The sequence below is a fragment of the Glycine max genome, chromosome 3, assembly GCF_000004515.6.
Source record: "Glycine max cultivar Williams 82 chromosome 3, Glycine_max_v4.0, whole genome shotgun sequence".
NCBI lineage: Eukaryota > Viridiplantae > Streptophyta > Magnoliopsida > Fabales > Fabaceae > Glycine > Glycine max.
Genome location: NC_016090.4, coordinates 22,197,289 through 22,199,443, shown reverse-complemented (window position 1 = coordinate 22,199,443; position 2,155 = coordinate 22,197,289). Strand labels below are relative to the sequence as shown.

At 42.7% G+C, this 2,155-nt stretch overlaps 1 non-coding gene across 1 annotated transcript; it reads right to left on the bottom strand.

Moving 5' to 3' along the window:
* Positions 1–432: 432 nt before the first annotated feature.
* Positions 433–539, bottom strand: LOC113001273 (small nucleolar RNA R71). Its single transcript, XR_003266592.1, has one exon. It is a non-coding gene; the product is annotated as a small nucleolar RNA R71 (small nucleolar RNA).
* Between the last annotated feature and the right edge of the window lie 1,616 nt (positions 540–2,155).

The following is a 2,155-nucleotide window of genomic DNA, read 5'->3' as shown; positions in this document are numbered from 1 at the left end:
TATAATTTTGAGCATTCTGATTCTGAGCATTCTGATTTTGAACACTCTGAGAACATGGCACAACCTCCACCCCGTGAGAGAACTCTAAGAGAAATGGCTGCACCTGATTTCACCTACGAAAGCTTGTGCATCCAATACCTTGATGAGGATGTCCCATATGTTCTTAAAACTGGACTGATTCATTTGCTTCCAAAGTTTCATGGCCTTGCAGGTGAAGACCCGCACAAACATTTGAAGGAATTTCATATTGTCTGCTCCACCATGAAACCCCCAGATGTCCAAGAGGATCATATATTTCTGAAGGCTTTTCCTCATTCTTTAGAGGGAGTGGCAAAGGACTGGTTGTATTACCTTGCTCCACGGTCCATCACAAGCTGGGATGACCTTAAGAGAGTATTCTTAGAAAAAAATTTCCCTGCTTCTAGGACCACAGCCATCAAGAAGGATATCTCAGGTATTAGACAACTCAGTGGAGAGAGCCTGTATGAGTACTGGGAGAGATTTAAAAAACTATGTGCCAGTTGCCCTCACCATCAGATTTTAGAGCAGCTTCTTCTCCAATACTTTTATGAAGGACTCAGTAATATGGAGAGAAGTATGATAGATGCTACCAGTGGTGGAGCCCTTGGAGACATGACTCCTGCTGAAGCCAGAAATTTAATTGAGAAGATGGCTTCCAACTCCCAGCAGTTTAGCGCCAGAAATGATGCTATAGTCATTAGAGGAGTGCATGAGGTAGCTACAAATTCAGCTGCATCATCTGAAACTAAGAAGCTTGAAGGAAAACTGGATGCATTGGTTAACTTGGTAACCCAGCTGGCCTTGAACCAGAAATCTGTACCTGTTGCAAGGGTCTGTGGTTTGTGCTCCTCTGCTGACCACCATGCAGACCTTTGCCCTTCCATGCAACAACCTGGAGCAATTAAGCAGCCCGAAGCTTATGCTGCAAACATTTACAATAGACCTCCTCAACCTCAGCAGCAAAATCAACCACAATAGAACAATTACGACCTCTCCAGCAACAGATACAACCCTGGATGGAGGAATCACCCTAATCTCAGATGGTCTAGCCCTCAGCAACAACAACAGCAGCCTGCTCCTTCCTTCCAAAATGCTGCTGGCCCAAGCAGACCATACATTCCTTCACCAATCCAACAACAGCAACAGCCCCAGAAACAGCCAACAGTTGAGGCTCCTCCGCAACCTTCCCTTGAAGAACTTGTGAGGCAAATGACTATGCAGAACATGCAGTTTCAACAAGAGACCAGAGCCTCCATTCAGAGCTTAACTAATCAGATGGGACAATTGGCTACACAATTGAATCAACAACAGTCCCAGAATTCTGACAAGCTGCCTTCCCAAGCTGTCCAAAATCCCAAAAATGTCAGTGCCATTTCATTGAGGTCGGGAAAGCAGTGTCAAGGACCTCAACCCGTAGCACCTTCCTCATCTGCAAATGAACCTGCCAAACTTCACTCTACTCTAGAAAAAGGTGATGACAAAAATTTACCTAACAATTTTTGTGCAGGTGAATCTTCCACTGGTAATTTTGATATGCAGAAGCAGCACATCCCTCCTCTTCCATTCCCTCCAAGAGCAGTTTCCAACAAAAAAAATGGAAGAGGCAGAGAAAGAGATCTTGGAAACATTCAGAAAAGTAGAGGTAAACATACCTCTGCTGGATGCAATAAAGCAAATTCCAAGATATGCCAAATTCTTGAAGGAGCTGTGCACTAATAAAAGGAATCTTAAAGGAAGTGAACGAATTAGCATAGGCAGAAATGTCTCCGCATTGATTGGTAAATCTGTTCCCCAAATTCCTGAAAAATGTAAAGATCCAAGTACATTCAACATACCTTGTATTATAGGGAATAGTAAGTTCGACAATGCCATGCTAGATTTAGGAGCTTCTGTTAGTGTTATGCCTTTGTCTATTTTTAATTCTCTATCTCTAGGTCCCTTGTAGTCAACTGATGTGGTGATTCATTTAGCTAATAGAAGTGTTGCCTATCCTGTTGGTTTCATAGAAGATGTCTTAGTTAGAGTTGGTGAACTGATTTTCCCTGTTGATTTTTATATTTTGAATATGGAGGATAGATTTTCTCAAGGATCGGTTCCCATCATTCTAGGCAGACCCTTTATGAAAACTGCTAGA